The 18,934-nt window shown below is 36.9% G+C and overlaps 1 protein-coding gene across 1 annotated transcript in view; it reads right to left on the bottom strand.

Annotated features, from left to right (window-relative positions):
• PARK2 (parkin RBR E3 ubiquitin protein ligase) overlaps positions 1–18,934 on the bottom strand; it is a gene marked incomplete at its 5' end in the record, with an annotated part of 569,778 nt that overhangs the window by 455,290 nt on the left and 95,554 nt on the right. The gene's annotated exons all lie outside the window — the stretch shown is intronic.

Below are 18,934 nucleotides of genomic sequence, written 5' to 3'. Positions count from 1 at the left end.
ATTTGACACATTAACAGTGGTGAACTTCAGAATCAGTAGCAACCCCTTAGAGATGAAAATTTTTTCACTGTCTTTCTCCCTATTCTCTTACTTCTCCCTACATTCATCAGCAATATATGTTTTATGTACATTTGAACCCTAGCACACTACCACAGTAAATACAACCTGGAATAATATTTTTAAACATGGCTGACTTCCTTTATTTTCACACGTCCCTCACACAGTAAAGGGTCACACCCTGTGTTATGCCAATGCAAAATGCCAGTCAGTTACGTTTTATACCTATTCATGGCTGTCCTGATTTAAATGTGCTCTAGTATAATATAAATGTAACTCAAATATAATTTGAGTTTCCAAAACTCAACCTCAGAGAACTGTGTCATCCAAAAAATCTTTTTTTCTAAGAAAAAGTGTGCAGATGTCTACAAGGAAGATGTACATCATTGAAAGAAGAAATTTTGTAACACTTTTTCAATTTTTCAGGAACATAAGCCACATAAGAGTAGACCAGTGATGTAACCAAAACTAACTTTAGCCAACTGATCTGTCAAGTGTTCTCACTATGCTTCCTTGGAAAGTATTAACCACCATGGCAGAACATAAAGTATTACAGAACTTAAATTGAATCCAGTTTTTGTGGAAGAATGACACACACCCATACATTCACACACTTACCCACTTTTCATATGAATAAATGCAACTCAAAAGGCTGAGAGCACACTTCTCAAATCAGTCTAAAACACAGTTCTGGGATTCAAATAGTTAAATTAAAGAAAAAAAGGCTTATGCCGAACTATTTAATATATGGTGCAATGTTGAGAGGTGAAACTTAATATGACAAAGTTTTGGACATCTGGATATCCATTCACTCATATTTTGCTGGAGGCTCTGATTACTGCAACTGAGAGCACGTCTTAGACTTGATTTGATGTAAAATCCACAACAAAAATCGAAACTATGGTATTGCATATGAGAAGGAGGACTTAAGTCACTTTCAAGTGACTTAATTTTACTTTTGGCAGCTCCTCTATGCAGGATCAGCAAAACAGTCAATAAGACTAAAGGTCAGTGCCTTTAGCACAATTCAAAGGGAATGCTACATGACTTAAGTAAGCAAGAATGCTATTGCTAGTAAAGTTCCACAATAAACAGGATGATTTCAGCCACTTATTCCTGACTTGGTCTCAAGAGCAGGAAGTGAGACCAGAGCCCATTATCTATTCTGTTGCCACCAGTCCTCTCCCATTGTTCCAATTCCATATGTGGGCTGTCTAATGGGACTACTGAAACTGCTGCTTCTATTCACGCTTACCCTGAGTAGTTCTGCCATGCCACTGCTCACTGTCCTAGTTTAGTCCTACACTCCAAAATGATTCCTGGCATGACTCTAATGAAACCCTCCCAGTTAAACAGAACCATCTTATTGAGTACATGAGCCCTTACAGCATACAGCAATTTGTTAATTGGCTGATGCCTTTCCTGACCCAGTCCTCCACTCCCTGATGTCTTGTGTCCCTGTCTCACATTTTATGCCAAGGATTAAAATTTATTTCAAGGATTAAAATACTTGAGGCAGGAATCATGCTCTCTCTCTCTCTGCTTTGTGTTCTAAGCTCATTCCATCTGGACCCAAAGATAAAATTATTTTATTGATAATAGTCTGCAAAATATTCACAGGATAGTATGGCATAAATCAGCATGACTGAATACGGCAGTAAAAAATAGTAGTCATAGGAGAGGCCTAAAATAAGACATATTGCTGATTTACTATAGAGGATAAATCTTATGCATTAGCTTGATATTTGCTCTGTGCAAAAATAGACTACATTAGCTCAATATTCATTTTTCTTAGCACTTTCAATTTTGTTTTCCGTTTTCATGAATATAAAAAGTCCCCCCAAACACATTCCCTGCGCACAAATTTAAAACACAAGAAACAAATTTATTATATAATGGGTTGGAGCAGTTAAGCAGCACAGATCTATTCAAAGACAGAATAACTTTAGAAATATCTGCTATAGCAAGAAAGCTGGAAGGGCACAACACAACAAGAGGAATGCACTGATTTTAGAGGGAATGTGTTAAATGGAGATATTCTGCAACCCATTCACCATTTTATGCAGACATGCTGATCACATTCTCACAAAGTGCAGTTACATCATTAGGTGGATGTCCTGAGCAGCATCACCAGGCAAAACAAAGACTTAATAAAAAATGCAAATGCTGTAAGTTGGCTTACAGTACAACACTGATGGCCAGCATTAAGCTCTTTACTGACTTGTTCACGTCACTGATTATATTAGCATGGCCCTTGGCTGAGACTGCATCATCCCCTTGGACCCCTTTTCAAAGAGAAACTGAAAGACACAGGAACAAGGAAATCTGTTTTATGCACCAGCTCTGATGTATCAATATTAACAACGAAGGTAATTATGACACTGTGCCAGTAATCACTAAAATTGCTGCAGAACCAACCATATAGTAAATAAATGAGACACACACCTTTTGGGTGTATGACTTTAATAAGAGTTCAGAAAACAATCCCTACTTTGCAGTTTTCACTTCCAAATATTATCATATAAAATCACTTATTACAGGCTAGTTTTAGGAAAATGCTTGATGGTTTTCTCCATGGAGTTCATTTAATTATGCTACCTTAACTGGCCAAAAAAAAAAAAAAAAAAAAAAAGTAGGATGAGAGGAATACAAGAGGCCTCTCACTTATGATCTGTGTCAGGACCTGTCTTCTCACCCCAATGAGACACACTCTCTCTTTTCTACCTCTTCAAAGCTAATTTCCTCACAAATATCCCATCACCCCCCCCCAAAAAAAAAAAAAAGTCTTAAAACTGTCCTCTCCCTTTAGTGTTTTATATAAAAAGGGGAAGTAGTTTTCTCTGATGTGTATCCCAGTGCTTTATACTGTCTCCCCATCTAGGTTTTCAAGCTCCTTAGGACTTGAATTACTTCCTTATTTCTGTGTTGTTAATGACGACCATGCTGTGGGAGCTTTGTGCATGTTAGTGATAGCACAGACCAATTATTTTGATATGCGTGACTAGTTAACGAGAAAACATTAGTCATAATGACTATAGACTTGATCCTGAAATCTCTAATCAGTCAAAACACCCATTATCATCTCTATGACTGTATAAGTGAATAAAATCTGAATAGGGATATTTGTAGCAAACCTACTGTTTTCATTTGAACTGCATTTTCATATAGATTATAACGATTACTGAGTCTTTCCTATCATCACCTTCTTAGGACAGAGCTACAGGAAATCTTTCAACAGATTGAAAACTACATAAAGCTAGCATAGTTTCAGATTCTATTATATTTACATTTAGACTAGTTCTAATTTGTAAAATGTAGACTGACTGTCTGAGACCTCAGACTATATTTGCAATTTGCACCCATATAATGAAAAATGCACAGTTAGAAGCGAACAAAAAAAAGTATTCCGACTGTGTTCACTTTAAGGACTTTGCTTGATTCAACACAGTAGGAGGAAAAACATCTGAAGTATAAATGCAGAATGCTCAAACTAGTGAAAATTTTCAAAATCTAAGTTTAAGAAAAGTGTGGAGGTTGCACTTCTGCACCCAAAAAAAAGAAATTACTTATAAGATCCCATTCACTTCACAAAAATACAACTGGTGTGTTCTGCCTTTAAACTTTTGTTCTTTAACCACTTTTCTTTGCCTGCAAAGATTTTACAGAGCACAGTTTTCCTCGCCAGACCCATGTGTGTGGATGCACACATTTATAAAACTTTTCTACCTGTTCTAGATGATACCTAGTCTTTATGATGCCTATCTAATTTATAAATAACTATATAAATAAAAATATATAAATAAACATGAAAATGTTCATTTAAGAGGTAGATTCATCTAAACTGACTGTGCTATGTTGTAGTGAGAAAAATTGACACTTTCATGGTTTGATTCAATTCATCCTAAAGTAGATATAAAAAGATATAAACATGCCAGATAAATTGTGTCTAAAAGGGTCTGTTTCTCTCTATTGTGGGGATTTAGAACCACAAGGTGTGGTAGAAATACCTGCTTTGCAAACCTCTAAAATTAGGGAAGATGAACCCCACTTGGTGGTGCCATGCACAGGAACTCATGACAAAGAGCTGCAGAATTCTGAAGTATGCATAACAATAAGAAACAGAATAAACCTGAAAAACACACAACAAACCAACCACAATTCTTTTTCTTGAGACTCAAATATGACTTGCAGAATGCCTATGGATCTCAGATAATTAATGTATATGGAATACACAGCTATTTAGAAAAAATAAATGGACTTGTCACTGTTACAAGGACTAAAAATTTAGGAAGAGTTGAAATTTGGCTGAAGAGAGTGTAATGCCTAAGAGGTGGAGTATCAGAAGTTACTTGATAAAGACAACGGGGCACATATCTTTTTAATGCCTTTTCAGTGAAAAATGTTGTGTGAGAAAAAACAACCAGGAGATGTCTATGAATTAAAAAAATGCAAAAAGCACAGCACTTGATCTATCTTAAATTCCTGGAATTCAGGAAATTAGTATATTAGGCTTTCTCTTCCAATCATTACCATGAAAGAATCATCTGCTCCACTTTTCTGAGCCGCAGTATCATTTACCTTCACTTTCTTTTATATTTCACCCAAATCCTTCATTATCTTGTTACCCATCTAACATCTGCAATTACCTTTTCCCTGTCTCATTCCCTTTCCTGACCTCTATATAAGCTTCACCCTTCTCTTACTTCTCACAATATATCTTTCTCTCCTTCATCTTGCTTTCTGATTTTCAGACAAAGGAGCAAAATTCAACATTAATGTTCGTATTAACAATAAGGGGTAAAAGAATCAGAGAAAAAAACCCAATTGTGATGATTCTGTCAGACAGCAAAACATGGAATAAAAAAAGAAAAAAAAAAAAGAAACCCCAGAAATTTCATGAAACTGCTGAAAGCTTGGCAATAAATAAACGGGAGAAAAACAGTGATACAACAACAAAGTGTTCAAGACTTAAGAATATCAAAAAATCTCCAATAAAATATACTTCTTGTGCATGAGGAAACCACTATGCACCAACCATAATATTCCCCACAAAGCTCCACCCTGAGCTGCTTTTTACATCATTGAAGGGACCGAGTGTGACCTGTGGTGATGACAGCTGGCTAGGACTGCTTTATTTGCAGCTGAAGGCAGCGACTTCTGAGTTTAAGCCTAAGCACATCAAGGGATGCTCCAGTAGTCTGTGCATGGGTGGCACAGATCATGCAGTCTAGGTTTCAGGATGAGCAGCAGATCCAGCTGAACACAGTGTCAGCAAATAAACTAAGAAATGTTTAAAAATTAAACCAGTGGTCATCAAGAAAGTCCATAAGGACAAGGCTAATGCCAGGTCAGGCCAGAAAAACAAGAATATACAAGATATACATCCAGACACAGCATACTTAAAAACATAGCCCAGGGATGAAACAAAGGTAAGGACCTGAACTTAAATGTAACTCGTGGGCCAGTGGGCCCACTGAGGATGTGTGAGGTGAAAACCTCTGACAAGGCTTCTGGCAGCTCTTTCTCACACAGCTCTTTTGATAAAAGTGTGACCCAAGGTTACACAACTGCCCCTTTCACAGCTGGCTAAACGCCCAAGGAGGGAGGGAGGTTGAAGAAGTCAAAATCATGGCTACTCCTACTGCATTGCTTCTCTGTATTAGCTCCCTAATTACTTCCAGTGTCCCAAAAACCCCAGCTGTGCTCAATTTATGGTGTCCAGATATAGGTAATCTAACATATCGATAGTAATTACAACTATGAAAGGCTGGAAACCAGCAGCAACAGTATTGCTGTTAGCTTTGTTACAGCAGGTCTGTCACCCTAATACAAAACATTCTGAAAAAGTTTGTTTTTCACAGCACCCAAGGAATACATAATGAGGTAACAAGGCTTATAGAAGATAATTGATTTATTCAAGGTACTTAAACTTTATCCTTAGAAGTGGTCAAGGCCTTCTTGGATGGGGCTTTGACCAAACTGGTCTGGTGGGAGGTGTCGCTGCCCATGGAAGGGGATTGGAACTAGATGATCTCTGAGGTCCCTTCCAACCCAAATAACTCTATGATTCTATGATTTAAAAAAAACCAAAAAACCTTTCTCATCAGTTTTTTAACAGAAATTATATTGTTACTGAACGAAAAGCAAAATTCTGTTGTGTTCAAATACATAGTTAAAATACAGGAAATAAAGTTCAGGAATAAATGATCAGTTTTCTCAGTACAGCCCCAAAAGAAAATTGTTCCAAGACTTGAGTATTCACCATCAGAAAAAGAAAAATGAACGGTGAAGTGACAAAGTTTGCTGGTGATACGATATTTTTCAGGATAGTAAAAATTAAGGCCAACCGGAAAAAACACATTGAAGACTGCAGGATGCTGAGTGACTAACAGTAAAATGAAAACTTAAATTCATTGTAGATAAATGTGAGGTGATGTACATAGGAAAAATAATTTTACCCATACAGTGATGGTCTTGACTAGTTATTACCACACAAAAATAGGATCTTGGGGCTATAATAGCTAGTTCTATGAAAATGTCAGCTCAATGCTCAGTAGCAATCAAAAAAGTAAATTGAATGCTAGGAATTATTAAGAGAGGAATCAAGAAGGAAAAAAACCCAGCCAAACAAAAACCAACCAAACAAAAAAACCCCACCCTAGAAAACAGTGTTGTACAAAAGCTATAAAAGTCCATGATGTGCTCCATTTTCAGTAGCATGTGCAATTCTCTTTTCTCTGCATTCATCAATTCCACAGATACATCTTTCACAGGACTGTCCATTAGTGTACTAAATAACTTGCTAGTGCTTTTATTCTAACATTTCAGTGTGTCACAAAATATTGCACAATAATAGTGTACCACAGAAATTGTTTTTTCAAATGACCTGTGGTACTTCTTTTCATTTTCAATGCCATGCATGTCAGGTTCCTCACTCTGAAGCTCCCACAGAACTAGAATTTTAATGACAATTTACTTTTCTTAGAAATGAGAGATGGAAATGGCTCAGGAAAGATGTATCTATAACTCAGTTGATACAATGTTTTTCAATACAGACAGAAAATACCAGTACTTTTAAAATTGAACTATTTAGTTTCTGAAATGTTCTATTTAATGACATGAGTAACTCATTATTTCAGTAAAAGCAATATTTTGAGGAAGATCCTTAGCTGGTTTTGAAAGTGAAAACATATATATTGACAATCTATCTCTTAAAGGCTTGTCCAGAAAAATGGAAAAGATTGTGTGAAAATGGCACTTTACCATGCTCTGTTATCTCAACATAATGGCATGATCATTGCGTCATTTTTACATAATGCAATGCCAGGACTATATTGTAAAGAGTAGAAATGCATTTTTAAGAAAAAGCTCAGCTTAGAATTTCACATATTCTGCTCACATATGCTCTAAACTGGAATGTATTATATGCCGCAGCACCTTTTTCCATTTAGAAGATGGTTTTCAAAATACAAACCTAAGTCAAAAGGTTTCTTTATCTCTTTAAAACATTGAGCAAAAGGATTTGGGAAGAAGGGATACAGTTTTTCCAGGCTATTAAAACCAGCCTAGGTATTTAAGCAGTGGGCAGTAAACAGCAGCTCTTTATAGCAATTCAGCTGTGACACATGCTAAGAGCTAACTTCCTTCTGGGGAGGAAGGAAAACACAGAACAAAGTATTTCAGGAAAAGAAGGAAAGACAGACAAAGAGAAAGACAGAGTGCACTCTAAGCTCAGAGCTTGAACCTCAAAGCTCCTCTGGCTCTGCATTACTAACAGAATTCCCCATCCACAGATTAGCTGAAAGGCAGTGAGATTCATCGCATTAAAGTTAAATGTGCAGAAAATGGAATCATAGTAATCCTCACTGACATGTTTACATGTACAGTCTGCTGAGCATCTACGTCTGTTATTTGATAAGAAACATGGAAATAATAGTCTCAGACTTTGAAACAGTGATACCAACTAATCCTATCCTTGCAACTCTTACAGTTGGCTCAACAGATCTAAAAGTTCCTCACAGAGAAGTGATGGTACCTATGATCTAGTGATCCCCCTTGCTATGCCAAGAGACATAATTCTACATAGGAAAGCTGGGATCTTCATCTCCTGACCTTTCCACACTGCACTTTGGGGAGATCCTTTGGGGCAGGTTCAGCCAGATAAACCTGTTGGCTTGATCATCTTCATAAACAACAGAAAAACACACTTTATTATCCACAAGGAATCAAATGGCTTCTCTATCAGAATAAATGAATCCAAAGTTTAAATACTCAAAATAACTCAAGATGGAGTTTCTAAGCAGATATCTGTCACTATAACTCTTAATTACCCCTTTTTCCCTTAATGCAAACCTATGATGAAGTGAGAATGCAGTAATTTGTAGGCCCTGTAAGCCTTCTCAGTAAGAGATATTATCAGTATGCATACGGTTCATTGACCATTATGTTCTCAGATTTATCAATTATTAGATATTTTTTATACTATATGTACAGTGTCTTCAAATGTGACATCAGTATTAAATGTTCATTGCACTTTGGAGACTAGATTGCATAGTAATTCTCTGCTCAAGATTAATTTAAACCAGGTCCTGCTATCATTCTTCAACCTGTCAGTTTAGGAAACCACCCTCTGCCCCATGTTTGCATTCCTACCACACGACTGTAGAGCCTCCACTCCCCACCACGCTATGTACAGCAGAGAGCTTTAGCAGCTACTTGTTACCCTACTCCCAATTAGTGTGACACCAAACCAGAGGCTGCCAGCTGAGCTCTCAGCTGTTCCCTGGGTTGCCACACCAATCAATTAAGCAAATTGATTTTTAGAATGGTTTTGTTGAAGTTAAACAGAAATGTTTAACGACTATTTTGTACATTCAACTTGAGATGTACTTTGTACCTCTAAATCTCTACAGAAGCCTGTTACTCTTCTGACATCTCACATAAACCTAAGAAAGCTGTTTGGTTTTTTTTCTTTTTGTACAATACTTTACACAGATTGACAAAGTTATGTGCTAGAGGGGTTCTCCTTTCTAGTGTTGAATTCCCAACTCACACTATGAAGTAGAAGACATTCCTGCAGACTCTAAACAGACAAGATTTCATTCCAAAGCCTCCCTGCTTCCTTCATCAGTAAGCATTTCATCTCTAGTTGAATCTCTTGAAGGATTACAATAATCTAGGAAACAAACAAGATATTATATCTACATTTCTGGTATCTAATGCAGATTCCTGTTCTACTATGTATCTGTGCAGGAGCTAATCAACCCTGCAGTTCTGCCATATTTATAGTACATTTATAAGCCATTTAGCCAGAGAAAGAAACTCAAGAGGGAGGTACAGGAGAATAGGGATAGTAAAATGAAATATGGAAGAGATAGTGCAGAAAAGCAGAACATTAGCTAATTTTAGATATGGCAATGTTTCATAAAGATGTTTTATTTATCTACATATTGCGGGTCAAACACAGATCTTTGTGCCTGGATAGCAGATATAAAATGTGTTTGTTCACATTTATACCACTAGATTTAGTGTACCTGAAAAATTCCTATTACAGATTAGGAGACAAAATGTTGAGGACTGGTAAGATTTGTTTGAAACAGATTTTTTCATCTCCATCCTGAATACTTCACAATGGCTAGAGTCATAAAGAAGGTATTGATCAAGATGAGTCAAATATTAGCTCAGCTACGGCCACTGTTATGTTCCTAACAAGTTAAAAATTACTGTGAACAATGGTATGGCGTTTAGGAACCAGGATAAGATGATCTATAGCTATTCACCACATTCTGGGTATCAAGATAGAAAAAAATGCAATATCCATAACCACTAATCTGCATCAAATTGGGAATTTAGATCTTAACCTTCCACAGTTGAAGACAGTGGAGATTTTGCTACTTATTTCATTATTATTAGCATAAACACAACATTCTTTTGAAGAGAACTAAAATTTGCTTGGGAAAAGTCCCCGATAATGTTAATCATGACCTTCACCTGGCCATATCTCCAGCACAGGCCTCATTTAAAACACTACTGATGTTTGATTCAGCTACTCCAAAAAAATATTAGTGGAGACTAATTACTAGGGAAGAGTTACAGTAGATAAAAATTCAGTTGCCAAGTGATACACCTTTAAATCAGAAACCAGCTGTTGCCAGCTAGAGTTTTCTTTCAGTAATATATGCCATGTATTTATTGTGTGACAAAGCTAAAAAGCAAACTGTCCTGAACAAAAGGAGGAGCTGCGGCTCCTGGTGCTTTAGTTGCTCAAGTGAACTTTTGATCTCTTTTACGATTTTGGTTAAACCACCTTCACAGCAAAAAAGGCAATAAAATAGTGCTAGCCAGCACTGAAAACCAGGATACCAGGGCTTACTATAAAATCCTTGACAAGTTATGCAGTGTTGCAGGAAGCTGAACATCAATGAGTACAGTATATGGTGAACAGGCTCAACTTGGAGCATGATGTCCTTCTGTTCCCCCACGCTGCACCTGAAGACCCCAACTTGATATCTCTATGTTTCTTTTTCTCTGTTCCTGTCTTTTGACAGGTAAATGTCAAGACCCACAGAACTGACTGCTGCACCAGCAGGGCATCATGGAAGCTGGAAAGAGACTGATGGTGTTCAGCAAACATGTTGGCTTTCAAGGACCCCTGGGGCACTTCGCTCCAGGATGCAGCTGCCACCTTTGATATTTCAATCTGTGCTTTGCTGAGTGGGAGGATAGTTAAAATAACTACATATATATATCTCTACCACATGGGCTTGCATTTGAAGTGGAAACGTAGTTGTAGATACTCTACTCCAGAAATGCAGAAAACATGACATGTAGATAGACTGTCAAAACTAAATCTGAGGAATTCATCTGCAAATACCAGTTATGGCAGTAGTTGATTGTAACCGCTAATATACTAATAATATATAACTGAAAATATATTATATATTCAGAGAATCTGTCACGTTCTCAAGACCTAAGGCTGAATACTCGCGGAGATGCCAACAGTACAGATAGGCTTGTAAGATACAGTTTCAGGTGTATCAGTGCATATAAAGATTAATCTTTTTCTGAACTAGCATTTGAAAATGGTATTTTGAATCTTAAGATTAATAACTGAATAGGAACTTCCAGATCCTGGATACCTCACTAAGAAAACTGTGATCCTGAGACAGCAGTTGCACAAAAAATTGGTGCCACAGCACATGTAATCCAGCTCAGAAATATTCCAGACAGTTTCACTTGCAGGCCACTGTAGGATTCTGTCTCATACGTGAAAGGCAGATCAAGGAAAATATTTTCTTGGTTTATTTTCCTTTCAGTTTGATACAATGTGATCACAAATGCTGTAACCTATCTAGGCCAAACTTTCTGACGGTGCCAACAGATCCCATAGAACACCAACATTTCAGAAATTTGTAGAAAATATTTATCAATTACAATGATAAATGTTACTATATATGCATCTTCTCTTCTGTTCCAACTTAATAAAATCTTCATTGCTGGGCATGATGTAGGCAGTGTTGTTTCATGATCAACATGTAAGGAGGAACAAGGTTTACACAAAAGGTTCAATGTACCTCAGAGTAGGAGGACAGAAACCCTGCACTGAAGGGTATTTGGAAATCCACATAAAGCTGATAGAGAATCTCAGCTTCTATGATTAGATAGTCTCTAAAAGAAAGAAAGACGCAAACAAACACAAACACAAAAAACCAGAGGCACAAAGAATTAATAAAACCAACTGAAATCCCAGCTGTCAGTTCTGTGAAGAGAAGTGTGAATGAACATGAAGGTCACTACCTTGGCACCGCTAACAATGGTCACTCATGTAGTGGTGAAAATGTGAAATTTTCACCAAAATAAAGCTGATGGTAAAATCCTAATGACTTTTGGCACAGCAATGCAAAAGCATGCACTGACTTCAGTTCTGCTTTTCTGTGAATATGAATTAGAACTTCTGAATTAACTGTCCATTTTCCTATAGTGACCACTTAAAAAAACCCCAAAAAAACCAAACAAAAACCAAAACCAGAGAATCTGTCTTCCCCTGCCAAATACAATGATCTTTTTCTTTCACAGAAGCTCAAATTTAGTCCCACTGAAATTACTTGTATTTATAAGGAGAAAGCAGAGTGTGTTTTGCAAAGCTATTTTTTTACCTTCTATCAACATAATTTCTTAATCTCTTCCACAAAATTACTTTCTGTAGATCAAACATTTTTAATAGATCTGTTCTCCCAATGTCCTTGCTGTATGCACAGAGCTCCCAATGACACTAATGAATGTTGAGCACATGACCTGAGCACAGACTATGATTCCTGTCATTTCGAGTGCTAAGAGCTCATAACAGAGACCATGTAGTGCAAGCATTAAGCTGCACAGTGGCAGCAACTATTGTTTTTTTAATGAACTTTAGGCATTCTTTAAGAAAACTGGTTAATATTCAAGGATCACCTCTTCCAAGATTAGAAGTGATGAATCCTAACACAGAGGAAGTCAGGAGGCTTGCATGGATGAATACAGAACTCTTGGACAAACTGAAACACAAACCAGAAGCCTACAGAGGGTGGAAGCAAGGACAGGCAGCCTTGGAGGAATACACAGAGGTTGTCCAAGCAGCCAGGGATCAGGTCAGGACAGCTAAAGTCCTGATAGAATCAACTGTGTTCAGGAAACCAAAGACAACAAGAAAGAACCTATACATAGGTCTGTGATAAAAGGAAGGCTAGGGAAAATGTGGGCCTGCTCAAAAAAGAAATGGGAGAACTGGTTACCCAGGACATGGAGAAGACTGAGGCACTCAGCAACTTTTTTATCTCAGTCTTTACTAGCAAGTGCTCCGGCCAAACCACCCAAGTGGTAGAAGGCAAAGGCACAGATAGGTAGAATGAAGAAACATCCAGGTGGAGCCCAATGACAAGTGGTGTTCCTCAGGGGTCACCTTTGTCGGCGACATGGACAATGGTGCAGTGCTCTGGTGCAGTTGAGACCCTGAAGGGAAGGGATGCCATCCAGAGGGACTTAAGAGATGGGTCTACACAAACTTCATGAATTTCAACAAGGCCAAGTGTGAAGTCCTGCATGTGGGTCAGGTCTGTCCCAAGCACAAGTACAGGCTGGGCATGGGTTGAGAATGCATTGAGAACAGGCGTGAGGAGAAGGACTTGGGGCCTTGGTGGATGAGAAGATGACGTGCAGTGTGTGCCCACTTGTATCCTGGGCTGCATCAAGAGAACCATGTCTTGCAGGGCAAGGGAGGTGATCCTCCGCCTGTACTTTCATAAGACCCCACCCAGAGTCATGTATCCAGTTCTGGGGTCCCCAACAGAAGGATGTGGATGTGTTGGAGTGCATCCAGAGGTCTGGAGCACCTCTCCTATAAAGACAAGCTGAGAGAGTTTAGGTTGCTCTGCCCAGAGACAGGAAGGCTCTGGGAGCCCTTATAGAAGCACTCCCATACCTAAAGAGGACGGCAAGAAAGCTGGGGAGCGAGTTTTTACAAGGGCACGCAGTGATAGAACAAAGGAGAATGGCTTTAAAATAACAGAGGGTAGATTTAGATAGGATATAAGACAGAAAATCTTTACTATAAGGGTGGTGAGGCACTGGAACAGGTTGCCCAGAGAAGCTGTGGATGCCCCAACCCTGGCAGGTTGGATTGGGCTTTCAGCAACTCTCTCTAGTGAAAGGTGCCCTTGCCCATGGCAGCAACCCTGGCAGGTTGGATTGGGCTTTCAGCAACTTGCTCTAGTGAAAGGTGCCCTTGCCCATGGCAGAGGGGTTGAAACTAGATGAGCTTTAAGGTCCCTCCCAACTCAAACCATTCTATGCTTTTATGATTCTTACTTGTGCTTCATAATTGTCTCTTCCTGTCAAAAAGACATCACCCTAAAACTCTATTATCATGTTTTTACACGTAAGAGATGTTTCCTTAGTGTTACTTTCCTATTTTTCCTAGTAGCATCAGTAATAAATTCATGTCAGCAGTTATTCTAGAAAACATAAAATGCATAGTTTTGTTTAATCAGTACAGAATATTTTCCACCTACATATACCACCTCCAACTGGTGGTACAGAGAGGCAAGTGATGCACTTGCAGAATAAAGTCCATCTGTGTTGTCCCCCATAAACAATCAAAATTCATTGCAAGAACAATGCTCCACTCCACCCCTTGACACAGGGTATTCAGCAAATGCTACTGTTCAATTAACATGGAAGGCCTTTAAAAACAATAAGGCAATTAGACACGTTCATGAGAGGTAATTATGTCATGCAAAGATAAGCATTCCCGGAAGAACTTTAGCCTCTATCAGAAAAGAATATTTTTTACATTTTTCCTCTCAAATTAATTTCACAGACATGCAAGGTGTGATGGTAAAATGTGGGAAAATGGCACCATTCTCATCAGTGTTAAAAGCATATGATATGAATGAGGTCTCCAGCATGGCACTGGCTGCAATAAATTATCAAGTGTGCGTTCTGTTTTCTGAAATGGGCTCAATTTATCATTTTATTGAAAAGGTTCCATTATGCTAATGTCTTATAAAATCACTTTGTGCTGTTGCTAGAAGGTGAAGAAGGGATATCAATTTTTATATATAGAACTTGGAAGTATTGCAGCAGTGAATTGTCAAGGGTTAACAACCCTAACAGGTGGTAAAATATACATAAGAGAAAACTTCCAAGGACTTAGTAATGACATTTTCATAACCCTACTGGAAGCAAAATAGTTTTCTTAAGCTTAACTCTCTTAAAAGAAATGTTGACAGAATTAGCAACAGTTAATTGCTGGGCTAAAACTCTCCCTCTGTTCTCCAGTTAACCCTTGAATTGACACTGGAGACTGTTTTTTCCAATGAAGACCAGATTAGAAAATGCCATTACCATTCTTGTCAACTTGCCCAAATAACAGACATGAAGAATAATCGGACAGGGGTACATGGGTGATTATTTGAAAAGGGGAATACTCCTTCTCTAAATGAAACTTTCTATAATAACATTTTTCTTCTTTTGAACTATTGTATACACAACAGGAAAGTATTAGAAGAAGAGAAATAGTTTTAGATAGACAATATGTTTGATCTCGCATAATAGCAGTTCTGTGGTTTTGTGATTTGTATCCAAAACCCCTCTTTTTTGCTGTGCATCAAAAAAAAAAAAATAGAATCGTTTCAGAAACATTATCCTATTTTTAACAGGAAGCATTTTCCTAGGGGCATGCCTTCCCTACCTCTGAACATAGTCATAGAGCATAATCCATGAAAGTACAACATCAAGAAGGATAATTTAATATATACTGACATTAACAAGCTGCCCAGGGAAGGAGTTGAATCACCACTCCTGGAGGTATTTGAAGTTCAGATCTGGCACTTAAGGACATAGTTTAGAGGTGGACTTGGTAGTGATGTGTTAACCTTTGGACTCAATGACCTTAAGGTCTCTTCCAACCTAAACAATTCCATGATTCTGTGATTGCAATATATTTTAGCAGTCGAAAACAAGTGGAGCTAGAGCACTCTAACCACTCTCTCATTGGATCATCAATAAACACCCTTCTGGATCTCACAGGTTCAAACATGTATTACAGCTCAAAAACTTCTGTCATGCAACATTTACCAAACAGCTTGGGAACTTAAAATTTTTGAAAAATTCTCATTCAGTACCTAGGAAATATTTAGTGCAATTGAGGTAAAATTAAATCCAATGTCTCTTTACACTATGAAAATGTTGTTGTCATACTCGTCTATTAATACACACAGATTTTTAGACCTGAGATGAACATACTTAAAAGATGGTTACTTCTGTAAAACATGTTCTAACATTGTGAAATAGGCATGATGTGTAAGTATTTTGCATTAAGTATGTGAGCAGCGTGACTACCAAACGAACAAAGAAGTGTGTAGTTGCACACATCTTTTTCTCAGGAGGCATCCATGTGACAAAAAGTTGTAAAACAAAACAAAACAAAACAAAATGCATGAGGGACTGCAAACAGGCAGAATATCTTCCAAGTATGGAACAGCCATGAAAGGTAGCTGGCAAAACAAAAAACAATGGAAGCAGTGAAGAGCACAAAGGAGATTCAGGACAGGGACAAGTTAAAAAAAAAAATCAAATAAGAAAGGGAAAAATGTAGAGGAAGGAAGACAAGTACTTCAGTTCCAGTTTCTCTTCTAAAAGAGCTCTCAGGCCTGATGAATTCAACTTTTGTGACTACAATACATCAGTGCAATGAAAATGGCATCAGGTTATGGTACTGTACATTGACAACAAATTTAAGATAAAAGGTCTAACAGTGAAAGTCTAACAGTTTAATGTATGTCATGAATGCACAGTGATAACGATTAAAAATGTGCAGGACCTAACCACTAGCACAGAGACAGCTGTCCATGCAGAAATTTTGTAAAGATTTGTTTGAACTTTAAAACAGAATTGTACATACAGTAAATTTACACAGTGTGTAATGAAGACAAATGCAGCCTTGCTTTCCAGAAATTATTTGCCAGAATCAAGACTAGTATATTATTTCTGAGTTGGTACTTTATTCTGCATTTCTAAAAAAGGTAAGTTAATACTTTCCCTTTTCTGAGTGTAGATTGATCCTCAAATTAGTTTTACATTTAATATTTAAAAGTTTGTAAAATAATGTATTATCAAAAATCTGAATCAAATACAGGCTAGATCACAATGTGCTGCATGATGAATTTTCATTTAAATTAAAAGTCATTTAATCCTAATACAAAAGTAAACTGTCATGGCACCAAATCCAAAAATAAATAGTAACCTTACTAGTTACTTGATATGTCTACTGAGAGAATACGTTGGTTGCATATTAAGTAAATTACTACTTTTTCTTGTAGAGCAATATGAATCTTATTCAAATAGATATCTGTGAAAGAGGACCATCATAAGAATCACGTAACCACCAGGAAATGCTGACTAGTATTTCAAGAAATTCAAGAAAGGTCAGCATAAGCACTCTGAAAAATTGCTTTTAGAACAAATTTTTTATAATTCCAGGAAAAAGGACCTAATTATTAAATGTAAATTTCACAGAACACTGATTTCCCATCCCCAAACTACTCATTTACAATACCATGGATCTAAGGTATATTTTTTATAATTAATCGACAAATGATTTGTACAGATGCCAAAGGAAAAAAACTTTATACTTATTAGTTTCTTTGGAAAAAAAAATGCAGTTAAACGACACAAGAAAAATTTAGAAATCCTTTATTCTCTTTTAAGGTAATAGTAAATTCTTATATATTTGGATTTGTAACACAGAAAAGCAATAATAGGTCATGGGAAAATAAGTTCATTTTTGTCTCAGTTTTGTCTGGTGCAGTTGCTGAAAGCTTACAGAGCTTCATGTTTCTGAGTGACAATAAAAATATTCTTTCTACACTGGAAGCCATTTTGAATGGATGAGTGCTCATGTTTTGATGGAATTCTCAAAAATGGGTAAGAAATAGCTACAGTTGTTCTCAACTCGGTACTGGGTAGTAGTACTCAGCCGAACACCACGTACAAATGGGGTGGCAGATGTACACCATAACACTGACCAACCTGGATCTAATTTGAGATTATAAATGCTATGAAACTATGAAATAATTGTATAATACTTCAGGACTTTAGACTACTCATTTTACGTCAAACAGATCTGACATAAAAATTCTTATGCTTTTAGGCTTTTTGAGTAAAAGAATTATAATAAAGTGTAATATCAATTACAGGGCACAGGAATTTTTAACACACAATCATCAGAATACGATCCAAAAACTATTTGTACAACGTCAGCAATTTCCCTGGTTAAATTGATATGGGGTTTTTTTTTATTCATCAGGGCTTGTCTCAGAAGTATGCACAGTTCTGACTATCCACACCTTAAATTGTGGCTTTCCCTTCTAAGTGTTTTTTACTGTCTCTTTCATGTATCAGACTCTTACATGGAATGGGAACCAGTTCATCTCTTTATGCACCACTAACAATACCGAGGTTTTATATATGTATATAAAATTAGTATTATGCATAAATATATTAGTATTGTGTATAAATACTAATTTGAGGGTCAATCTACACCCAGTTTCATCTGCCTCAACTGATACTTGTATTATTTGGAAAGACAAGAAGTTTTAACATATATTAACTTTTCGTTAAGCATTTCCTAACTAGATGGAAAACAATCAATCCCTCTTTTTGCTAGAATTTACAGCTTGGCACACCTAAGTCAGTATATACCAGTACTTTATTTACTCTTCTGTGAAAAGAACATAGAAAGATAAGGAAACAGAGGTGCCTTGCATGCAAGCATTTGTAAAAGACTACGTAAAGAACATCAGAACTTTTTTTTGTAACTGACCAGATGAACATTGATTTAAAAGTTGAAAATAGAAAACCTAAGTAATGATGACCACATCTAGTTGATTCAGAGAAAATAATAAATCAGCTGATAATGAATTAAACTGGGAATTATGTAAGTAACAACATTCACGTCATCTTACACAAAAGAGATTCTGTTGAACTAACTTTTTTATTTCATATTACAGATTTGCTTGACATTAGTCATACATTTAAAAAAGGGAGGGAATGGGATTCTGCAGTCTGACTTCCTGCCTAGGAAAAATATAGTTCCCCCTATTGAACAAAGGGGTGGAGCTGAACAGCCAAAAGGACAAGTTTTCATACTGAGAATCAAAACAAGGAAAGAAGTTAAAAGGCCTTTAAAAAGTACTTAATATTAACATCCTTCCACAAAGAACTATCAGTCATTAGAGTGGTTCTTCTTTTTTTTGTCTTCTTATGATAAAAAGCCTTTATAACTTAATCACAGATAAAACTAATCCACATATTTTATCAGTACATTTTTTTCCTCAGTTTT

This window comes from Corvus brachyrhynchos, unplaced genomic scaffold (assembly GCF_000691975.1).
Source record: "Corvus brachyrhynchos isolate BGI_N302 unplaced genomic scaffold, ASM69197v1 scaffold70, whole genome shotgun sequence".
NCBI classification, from domain to species: Eukaryota; Metazoa; Chordata; class Aves; order Passeriformes; family Corvidae; genus Corvus; species Corvus brachyrhynchos.
Note: the sequence above shows the minus strand (reverse complement) of the source record. Positions and strands in the feature narration are given on the sequence as shown.